The sequence below is a fragment of the Trachemys scripta genome, chromosome 16 (assembly GCF_013100865.1).
Source record: "Trachemys scripta elegans isolate TJP31775 chromosome 16, CAS_Tse_1.0, whole genome shotgun sequence".
Classification (NCBI taxonomy): domain Eukaryota; kingdom Metazoa; phylum Chordata; order Testudines; family Emydidae; genus Trachemys; species Trachemys scripta.
The window spans coordinates 11,621,282-11,632,146 of record NC_048313.1 but is presented as its reverse complement, the minus strand read 5'-3'; positions in this window follow the sequence as shown (position 1 = coordinate 11,632,146).

Genomic DNA, 10,865 nt, shown 5'->3' with positions numbered 1-10,865 from the left:
CAGGCAAACATTAGCTTGATATAGATTTGGGCTGGACTATAGCAAGCTTTATCTCATTTTGGTGGGTTGAGGTGACTGATAAGGGGAGGAATACCAATGGCAGAGCCAGGCTAGAACTCAGGAGTTCTGATCTCCTAGCCCTGCTTGTTTCAGAGTAGCAGCCATGTTAGTCTGTATCCGCAAAAAGAACAGGAGCTTATGCTCAAATAAATTTGTTAGTCTCTAAGGTGCCACAAGTACTTCTGTTCTTTTAGCCCTGCTTGGCCACTCTATCAGAGTTGCATTTATTTGCATAGAGGTGTGGGGTTGTGTCATATATTCCTTAGTAGAGGACCTAGAACAATAGCATCTTCAGAACATCCTGACTACTGTGCTAGGGAACTATGGTGATAAGGCTTGTGACATATGTATTTGAACCAAAAGCAAAATCTTTCACAGTCATCAGAACCAATTGACTTGGGCCACGTATAGCTTTTTCAGCACCCTTCACATTCATTTTGCAAGAGGAAACTCCACCTCAAAGGAGCACTGGGGGCAGAGCATCAGGAATTTGCTTCCAAAAGAGGCCAAAAGTTAAATACTGTAACTACCAGGCACTCTGACAAATGCAAATGACTAGTAACTACTGTAGTCAGGAGGCCTGGAGTAGCTGAGATGGGATCAAGATAAATTACTGCTGGGTGTGACCTGAGATAGAATCACACTCCCAGCAGCCCTGAGGTTTTGGCTGCTCCCAGACACAATGGAAATGCATCCCTCCCAACCCTGCAGCTACTTATGTAGAGCTCTTTTCCTAATGTTCCACTTACACCTGTGAATATAAGGACGGCCAGACTGGGTCAGACCAAGGGTCCATCCAGCCCAGCATCCTGTCTGCCGACAGTGGCCAATGCCAGGTGCCCCAGAGGGAGTGAACCTAACAGGCAGTGATCAAATGCTCTCTCTCCTGCCATCCATCTCCAGACAAACAGAGGCTAGGGACACCATTCCTTACCCATCCTGGCTAATAGCCTTTAATGGACTTAACCTCCATGAATTTATCTAGTTCTCTTTTAAACCCTGTTATAGTCCTAGCTTTCACAACCTCCTCAGGCAAGGAGTTCCACAGGTTGACCGTGCGCTGTGTGAAGAAGAACTTCCTTTTATTTGAAGTGCAGCCAAGCTCTGACATCTGCGCTGCATGCGCTTCCAGGAGTCTCTCCCCATCTTAAACCATGCAGCTGAGTCTAACATCGGTCACGGTGTGAGCTGATGTTACAGATGTGTTCTCCCTGCCTCTGGTGAGAAGCTCAGGTACATGGGCTGAGAGTGCAGTATAAATACCTCCACAGCAGGGCAGCTTATACAGCCTCTCCTGTTAGATGAAATGTCGGATCTACTCAAGCATGTGAGTGGCTTTGGGACAGGGACTGTCTATTATGTATGTGTGCAGCACCTCGCTGTACAGGGGCTCTAGATGCTACTGCACCATAAAGGTAATAACAATAACTGTCTACTATGTGGGTTTATGTCTAGCAGTCACCAGAGGAGGTAAGACCTGATAGCTGCACAGCTAAGCACTCCTTTAGCTGCAGTGGTCAGGTCCATTGTTCTTGGAACAGAAGGATCCGAGTTCTGTCCCCTGAATAAACCTGTGGCATGCATGTAGCCATGCTGTGCAGTATGAATGATACGAAGTAGCCTGCGTAGCTTGCACCGTGCACCGGAGAGGTGAGCCCACAGCATTGTCTCTCCTCATCCCCCACTCAGTTGTGTGTGCCAGTGTAACCAATTAAGCAGCTAGAGCTTCTCTGGTGAACACAAGGCAAGCCTGGAGCTGTTGGGGGTTAGAGGGTACACACAGTATGGAAGGCAATGGACACTGGCTGTCTCCACCTGGTATTTGGGTACAATTCCCAGAAAAGCCTGGTGTCCACAAGCCTATCAGAAACATCTGGCTTGAAAACTCATTTTAAGGCAGGAAATTAATTTGGATGTTAAGCCATTTCCTTTCATCTCTGTGGAGAGCAACTCTGGTGGCACGACAGCTGGAGAGCAGTATTTGGGAAATGCTGATTTTCATTAAGTTGCAGAGAGGAGAGAGAGAGGTCATGGAAAAACCAGGGGTCCCCTCTCTGCCCACAATGCAACTTAATGAAAAGGAAGAGAGGTTCCTGGAGTGGGAGCAATTTACAGCCAACACTTCTTATTGTTCTTCCCTCACCCTTAAATTCTCCTTTTTCCAGGTTCTTACATGAGACCCATTTCCAGCCTGTCAAAGAGCCTTTAAGGAGTTCAGAACCCAGCTCTGACCTGTGCCTGGTTTTCCGCTTAATTCATGGGACTTAGAGAACTGAGTGCATGTGATTGAGAGTCAGGGTTGATGAGAGATACAAGCAGCAGTTTGTTCTCAGTGGGAGAGGGAGCTGGAAGGAGTGAGTGCAGGAGTCTCTTGTGTCTGGCATGTCGTGTAACTGGAGTCTAGGGAAGGACCAGCAGTGGGTCCCTGCTGGGGAGAAGCAGGAATTGTTTGGGAAGGATTAAGCCTTAGGGAGTGGACTGATTTGGTGAGAAGGAGCCCTGAGGGAACTCAAGCCAAAGGTGGAGGCTCAGAATGAAAATGTTGCCTCTCTCAGACTTGAACTCCACTTCCAATATTAATAAATGAGTCCCTGGATGGGGGGACTGTGTGGAGCTGTACAAAGTGTGATTATACTGTAGAGTGGAGCTGTGGCAAGGGCTGTTGTAGAGAAAAGCTGCACCATCAAACAATCCCACAAGGGTCGTAACTGTAGCAAAGGTTTGCACAAAGCCTGTGGGAATGTCAGCTCTGTTTCTGGATCAGAGTTCCTGATGGATCATATGGTTGCATTTTCAGAAACTTCTATTACTGCTGGAGTAAATGGTTCACTTCCCAGGCAAAACCAGTTCCACTGCTGTGAGGCGGGTAACCCTGGCAGCCTTAAAGCTGATGAGCAGTAATTACAGGCTTATTCCAACATAGTTTAGTACAAGACAAACAGTTTAGAGGTCTGGCTCTGAGAGACAGCCCGGCAACAGCATTGAGCAATCAATCCACTTTGTCAGGTTCTGGGTACATCCAGCAACCTGGCAGAGCTGAAGTGTATATTCTGTGACAGATAAATTAAATTTAATGGGTTTTCTCATCTTCTGCTCACTCTCCTCCCATGCCTCTGGACCACCCTCCTAAAACCACCACAGATGTACTAAGGGTTCTCTCTATCTGTTTAAAATGTATCTGTATAAAAAGTCTATATGGAGAAAGAGTGAGAGAATAATGAACTGGCTGGTGTGTATGTTCCCTATTGGTCTTGGCTGGATGGAATCAGAACAGTTCCATCCTGTGGCATAGACCCCGTCCTGCTAGCAGCTGATGGAGATTCTCCCTTAGCTCAAGCTGGGGCTTTTGGAGCAGGAGGAGCTGAGCTCTGTCCCCACTGCTGTTGTGAAATTCCAAATGGTCACAGTGTGCAGCACCATGACAACAGTGAAGTGCTTGTTATTCTGTGGGTGTAATTGACACCACTTTATCTATGGCAGAGTTATAATGATCTCATACCAATCCAGATGGCAAAATGGCTGCATCTTGGAATTAAAATGGTAACTGATTTCTACCATGGGTGTATTACAGTGTTAACGCTGGCTACAGAGTGGGGGGACAAAGGCCGAATGGCAGGGGCAGCATGACAGGAAGTATGCTGTGTTGCTGCCCGTGCTGTACCAGTTCTGCCTCTGACATACATCAGTCTCTGGGGCTGTTAATTCAGCAATGGCACTAAAACAGAAAAAGCAAGACATTTAGAGACAGTGGGTTCCCCCTCAGTCCACTAACTAGGACACCCAGTGGGAGTTTTTCAGTATCAAACACATCAGGAGCTGCTCTCCAGTGCTTAGGAGTCAGGGCAGCTACAGTGCCCCTCTGCCTTCTACTTAGGTTTCATCCAGGTCTGAGAACACTGAGGGAGGGGAGAGGGGAGAAGTAAGTAGTGAATCATGTTGAGAGGGAGACGTGGGGGCAGGAGGGACAGGAACTGCAGTTACCAGATGCTGACTCATCATGCTTTTCCTCTTGGACCTTGCACGGTGAGCAGCCAGGAGGGACATTAATGTTTAACTCCATTTAAGCTGATTTGACGAGGGGAAGGTGAAGAGTATTTCTCTCCCTGGAGCCACTGTGCTGTTTGTACCACAGATATGAAGGCCTGGTGGCTGAATGGGTTTTGTCATACAACATAATCCAAAGAGCACAATCCAACTAATAAACTCCAGAAGGAAAGAGGGGAAATCAACAGCATTAACACTTAGGCCTCCATTTTCACGTTTTATTGGCCACACAAATATAGCTGGAGGATAGACACACAAACTCTGTAAAGAAGAAAAGTAACGAAAAGCTCTCTTCGCTTGCCAGCAACCCACATTATCAATGATGATCCATTCAGAAACAGGACCCCCAGAACCAACTGAACCCCAGCCTTCTCTGGCTTGTAGCATTTACAGTGTGGAGATCGGAGCAGGGCTCACGGGCTCTGCTGCAGGACCCATTTCTGTGTGGCTTTCTTCAATAATATGTGTCTCTGCAAAATAGCTCTCATTGTGCTGCAACTGGAAAGCAGTAATTGGGAAGTGCTGATTTTCATTCCATTGGAGCGACGAGGAGGACAGAGGGAAAAGTCAGGGATGTGTTCAATGTAGTAGGTGAAGTCCATGGGGTGGGGGTGAAGGCAATAACATAGTGTCTAACCAAGATCACCCTTCTTCCTTGGATTGTCGGTCACTTTTTCTCCACCTTGAATTCTTCTTCCCAAGGTGAATGAAATCCTCACCCGACAGCCTCAGTCAGAAGGCAGATCTAGTAGATAAAGCACAGACAGGATTGGGAGAACTCAGAGTTCTGTTCCCAGCTCTAACACTGACTTACTGTATAACCTTTGGCAAGTCACGTCCCCTTCCTGTCCATCGGAATGCCCATTTGTAAAATGGGGATAATGTTGACCTGCCTTTCAGTCAATGATTGTTACCGAAGCACTCTGAGATCCATAGGTGGAAGTGCAGAGGCAAATCACTAGCGCAGGATTGTAATAAATCCATGGCTAGCTAGGAGCCCTCTGCTGGGCACCACACTCTGGGAAAGATGTGGGGTAATTAGTGAAAGTTCAGAGGACAGCAACAAAAATGGTTAAAGATCTAGAAAACATGACCTGTAAGGAAAGATTGAAAAAAATTAGTTTGTTTAGTCTGAAGAAGAGAAGACTGAGGGGGGACATGATAACAGTGTTAAAGTACGTAAAAGGTGGTTATAAAGAGGAGGGTGGTAAGTAATTCTTTTTATCCATTGAGGACCAGGCAAGAAGTAATGGACTTAAATTGCAGCAAGGGAGATTTAAGTTAGACATTAGGAAAAACTTCCTAGTTGTAAGGGTAGTTAATCACTGGAACAAATTACCTAGGGAGGTTGTGGAATCTCCATCATTCTAGGTTAGACAAACATCTGTCAGGGATGGTATAGATAATACTTAGTCCTGCCTCAATGCTGGGGACTGGGCTAGATGACCTACTGAGGTCCCTTCCAGTCCTACATTTCTATGATTCTATGCTTGTCACAGTCTTTTGGAACTTTGCAATGACAGAAATGGAACTCAAATTCCCCTTCTCCAAAAGCAAGAGCCCCTACCAAATGAGCTACAGAAGAATCACCATTAGCTGATAGCGGAATACAGCCTAGGAGGGCACTCTTCAGTACTTTTGTTGTTATCTTTTCAAGTAGAGGCCACACACCAGCCAAGTCCTTGCAGGGTGTTTCTGTATTTCCTTTTTATTTGCATAAACCACAAATTTCAGCTGAAAACCCCTCCATGAAGGTGTTTGCGCCATTCACTCCCAGTTTGGTCCCCTCCCCTCCTCCTGCACTGCATACTGTGCATATGGACAAGGGATTAAAAGCAGAGCATAGAGAGATACAATAAACCACTGGGTTAAATGGAGATCCAATAGCCATTAACAGTGACTTGAGACATGTGGCATTAAAGAGGTAGTAGTTTTAGAGGTAGTTGTTAGAGATTTACTTCGGCCTCCACTATAAAATGAAATGCGTACACTGGGAAAGAAATCAAAAGCTATGCCTGTCAGGCAGATCCGGCCTCTTTCTCAATCCCTCAGGAGAGCTGAGTGGAAAGGAATTCTGTAATTCATCATATGAAAGTGACAGTATATGTTAGAGTTAAGGAGCCCATAGTAAGAAAGCACATGACAAAGGATGATTGGAATAGACTGGGGAACCTATCCATCCATCCTTGCACTGCGACTCTGAAATGTTCTGTGTCTGAACAGAGGCTGTAATTCTTTCCCCAGGATGTAATAGTGGCTTTTGCTTTATTAACCTCTCACGTGACTGGATATCTCAGATCAAATCCTTCATATGAAGGCCTAATTCTGAGGTTCTTTACCCTGCTCTGCCAGTATAATCATAATTTAAACCCATTTTAAGGCCCTGCCACTATACAGCTAGAGAAGTTGTAAAGGAAAATCAGCCCCTAATTAGTATTTATTCAATCAAACCTCCTAAAATCTGCCTTGAGTTACACCCCTGTAAATCTGGAGTAACTCTAATGTTACTCTAGATTTGCAGGGTAAATATGGGATCAAGATGATCGTGGCAGATAGGGGGCAGCTTTCTGCTCTCTGTTATGCCCAAGCAGCAGTGCTGCAGTCAAGAATCTGGCTTGTGATAATATACAATGACTTTTGTATGTATTGCAATCAGTTAACTGGTTTGACTGTAAGATGCCATTGAACTTTTTCTCAATTGATTTTAGCTGGTAAAATTAAGATGTTTGTTAATTAGTTGATATTGCATTCTTGTAAGGAACGGTGGGCGGGGGCATACCCTATTTGCCTGAGTGTGGACTGAATAAGGACACTAGGATCTGATCTTGTGCTTGCTCTTTTATCTATGCTCCATAAAAAGTCAGTTCTAACTTCTTACACATGTTTTCTGGAGCACTATATTTCCATCCTGCCTAGAACCTCTGATCTTCAGTCCCAAATCTGCACATGCTTTTCTGACATATGAGCTGTGTGAGAACTCTCCTGGGACTTTTTATACAGCCCACCTGATTGCCACTGTAATGGTTGTTATGCTTGTTTTTCTGCTGCCTTGGCTCCATAAAAAGAGGAATCTACATACTGATAGAGACTGCTTGGAAATAAAGTAAAATTCCAGTTTAGTCACTGATTAAACCAGCGTTGGGAGGGACTTTTATGAAGTTAATTGACTGGGTGTAGTTCTAAGAAACAGAAAGGGTATCTAGGTGTTAGCACTGGCCATATCACTGAATGCTGCCCTCAAATCATAGCTGACCAATTTTGCAGCATGCTGAGACCCTCTTATAGGGAGCTGAACAGCCTCAACAACTGATTGGGAATCAATGAAAGGACTCAGCCTCCATCACAGAGTGCCAGCATTGACCCTAGGTGAAATATTAAACAGACTGTTGAGACAAAAATAAATATTGGTCTTGATTCTCCTCTCCCGTGCCAATTAGGAAAAACTCTACTAAAGTTGATTGAATTGCACTGCTCTAAGAGTAATGTAAGAGGAGAATCCAGACCAGTTTAAAAAAAACAAAACCCTGTTCCTATGTTACTGACTATACCTGAGATTGTTAATCCAGAAAGAATGGTTAACATCTCACTGAGTTTTCACCATTTATGATGATGTCATAAACAGATGGCCTGTTAGAGATTCATTAAAATTATTTATGAAAACAAATGAACATCACAGACACGTTAAATTAAATTACATTGAAGCATGCAGTGCAAATTATACATATATCTCATCTAGGCAACCTTGTGTCTTGTTGTGGCTGCCTCCTTGCACCCCCTCACCCCCTTCTTGTTGTGTGCCATGTCCCTTGTCACATTGATTTAGGTCCTGATCCTGCAAGCAGCTCTGGAAAGCTCTCTGCGCCCTCATGGAGCTCTTTTGAAGTCAGTAGGGCTCCACATGGATGGAGAAGTCTACACATGTTGTACTATCATCAGGATTGGGGCTTTAGACTGTAAATTCTTTGGAACTGGGACTGACTTTTACAATATGTTTATATAATGGCCTGGAGTTCTAATTCTGATTGTGGCCTCTGAATGCTACTGTAATGCAAATAAGTTATGTGCTAAAAAGTATGTTTATCTTTTACTATTTGAGCAGTGAAACTAAACTTGCCAATTTCACTTTCTGGTTCTTGTGCACTATCTCAAGTACCTTCTGTTTGGATTCCCAACACTGCAGAGGAATCCTTAAATAAAATAGAATTATTTTAATTACAATGCTTAAAAATAATAACTTTTACATTTTTATATTTAAGGAGAATCATGGACTACTGCGCTCAGGGGAGGGGGTAAAATGGGATCCAGTGGGAGCCACCCCTCCTCCCAGCATCCCACTGGATCCACAACTGTGCAGGGGAAACCCAACAATTCTGGGGGCACTGGGACCCAGACGGTACCGCCCCTCCCTCCATGTGGGCTTTGGAGAAGACAGCAGAGAGGAGCCAGCCAGAGACTCCAACCAGTAGGGACAGAAGCAGCCAAAGCAGGGGGATCTTTGGTCCTGGGGACATGTGGAGAAGTTTCCACAGTTTGAATTGGACTTTCTCTGTGCTGTGCTTCAGCTCCCCTACACCTTCAGTCTCTTCACTTCAGCTTTACTATAGACCTGACCCTATTATCCTTTTCTCCCCTGCCCTGTCCCCCTCACCTCTTCCCTTTTCTTCCCATTTAGCTGATCCCCTCCTGAATAAACTCCCCTGCCTCAAAACAGTGATGGAATTTATATGCCATTTGCTGACATCACATTGTTCACTCTGCAGGGGTGTTCTACCCCTTCCCTGATCCTGTATCTGTCTTGTCTATTTGGACTGTAAACTCTTCAGGGCAGCAGCCACCTGTTACTGTGTGTTCATAGAGCACCTAGCACAAGTGGCCCCACTCTAGGTTGGCCCTTAAACATTACCATAATATACATGATTAATTATTATTATTAATAATAATAATAGAAGATGGATGCACAGATAAATGCAATCCCCATGGGAAAAATGTTCTTATATTGGAGTTATTTGTTGAAGTAATTAATATAATATTATTATTAATGTAACCTTTAATTAAAATACATAACTACAGCATTACCATTGAAGAATGTATACATTAGAAAGACAGGAAATGACCAAGTAAGGTAACTTACATAAACATGCTATTTCCTTTACATTTCGTACATGTAATTAATAAGATTGACTTGAGCAAGTTTACCTTACAGATGCCGGTAACAGCCGCGACCTTCCTCCATCAAGACATTCTTACAAATGCTTTCAACATATAGATCACCCGTCTGTGTGTGTATTTGGTGATGTGTCTATCTTCTGTTCAGGGTTCAGGTTGTTATTGGACTATGTAAGGTGCATATTTCAATACTGATATTACTGTAATTAATGGAAACTAGCTAGTAATTTTCTGTCTTCTTAGTGATTCGGGTGTGTAATGGTGTTGTGTCTGAGTTACATTCATTTCTTCAACAACCTTAAGTCTAAGTTAACAAAGATTTTTGTTTGGGGGAATTTTCTTGTGTTTGTGAAATAAATATAAGGATCCTTGAAAGCTTCAGTTGGGTTGGCACAGGAAACATTTGCCCCATCTAGGTCCCACTGGTGCTACAGAAATAATAATAATTTGAGGTGGGATTTTCAAAGGAGTCTGATGACTTTTCCACACTCAGAGTTGCACCAGTTCAACCAAATATGTGATTTTAAGCCCATTTGATTAAACTGATGCAAAAGGCTCTGAGAATGCTCTTATTTTGATTTAAGCAGGCTTATATCAATTTAGTTTAAATTGGTTAGGAACAGGTTTAAGCTAAACTGAAAGAACCTGTTCTTACGATGAAATAAGAGCATCCACATGGGTTTGGATCAATTTATCTAAACCAGTTAAAATGTGTGTGTAGATGAGGGTTAGAGAATCAATGTGTGAGATTATAATGCTAGTGAAAGATGCCAAATTAACAGCCCTGGAGACAAATTTGTCTCTTTATCTGCAGGACAGGCATGCATGGAACACAGCAAGACAAGCTCCTCTCCTGCCCCTGCACTGCCCATGGTCCTCAGCCCCACCCTGGCAGGACCACATCTAGGTAGGAGAGGGGACTTTCCTCTCCCTGTCTACATTCAGCCCTTGGTTTCTTCTCTTTGGGTATGTCTCCACTGCAGTCTGCAGAGTTAACCCAGGTGACCAGCACCTGGGTTAGCCTGGTCCTGATGTGAGCAACCCCTCTGCAAAGCACACTGGAGTTGTTGCATCCACACTGGTGCTGCATACACTTGTGTGAGGCATTCAGTCTTCTGCAATCATGTTCTCTGCTTCCAAGCATGCACTAAGCTGTGTCACTCTATACATTATTTTGCAGTGTATTGTGGGAGAACTTGTCTGTCCTTCGTGGGCCTCTCTGTGGAAGTGTCCTTAGCTCACCAATCCAGAAACATGAACCACTCCCAGCTTGGCATGCTCTAGACTTCTGTCCATGGCCTCTTTTCCAGCCAGTGGTAAGGCATAGATACAACTCAGAATAATGACCTGTTCTAACTGTTGGCATTAATGTAATTCTCATTTTGGAACTAGGAGGCAGACACAGGGCATGAGACACGGGGGGTCATTTTGGCAGCAGCCTGTTGCCCTGAGAAAGTGGTGGTGTGCCTTGCTAAGGAGATCATGCAGACATGAAGCAGTGAAGACAAGTGATGCAAGTTTTAATAGCTGTAAATCCTCCTATGCTGAATGATAGTTCTGGAGCAGGGCCACAAGCACAGAGTGATGGAATCACA